This window comes from Apium graveolens, chromosome 5 (assembly GCF_009905375.1).
Source record: "Apium graveolens cultivar Ventura chromosome 5, ASM990537v1, whole genome shotgun sequence".
NCBI classification, from domain to species: Eukaryota; Viridiplantae; Streptophyta; class Magnoliopsida; order Apiales; family Apiaceae; genus Apium; species Apium graveolens.
In genome coordinates, this window is record NC_133651.1 from 137,248,676 (window position 1) to 137,249,611 (window position 936).

Here is a 936-nt window from a genome sequence, read left to right on the forward strand (position 1 = left end):
CTGATTAGATCTTTTATATACTTGGTCCTTTGGACCACTGCTGGTCCGAGCATCTTGCGCTATACAACATTATCCTAACATAAGGGGGATCGACATTGTCTTCCCTTAAGGATCTCATAAGGTGACATCTCGATACCAGACATACGATCTATTGTCGTGAGAAAACTCAATCCGCGTTAAGTGATCATTTCAAATTCTTTCAAGTCTATTGCACAGACTCTCATCATAGCTTCTAGCATTATAGCTTTTTCTTCTCAATACCCACTATTTTCCAGTTCGTAATCATTACTATCTTTCGTACCTAATATTATACTGGTTACACTTTTGCTTGTTAGCGTTCTATAACCTTTTAATAACCGCGTCAACCTTAGTATCACGAACGCGTTAGATTCGGAATACCACCGTACTAATACTACTTCCTTTCTAGCTGCTTCCATCTTCGAAAGCTTGATCCATCGTATAGAAGTAAAAGATTTTATTGAGAGATCACTATGATCATGAACACTTGTTACATCGCATAGTTAGTACAGAAGGTGGCCGGCCTTTAGTACTTGACAAGCAATTAAATAATAGATGGTATCCTACTAGGCTTCTATCACACATATAGATTGTCATTCGGCAATACCTCCCCTTCTGGAAGGGTTGTTCTTCTCATCTTATACAAAATGAAAGGAGAGAAAAGAACGAATTTAAGAGCATTATATAAAAAAAATATACTACAACAAAATATCTGGCTTGGAATCTACCTCTGAAATATAGAGGTTTATCAAAGGAGAATGAAACATAAGTATCTATATCAATATCCAGTATTATCGCATCACAATTCACGTGACTGAATATTTTTGCTATTCCGTCCATCATTCTATGAACCCATGCTCTTGCTCGAGCTTATAAACGATCACCGTTGAAACTCCCTCGACAGCGAAAATCGAATCT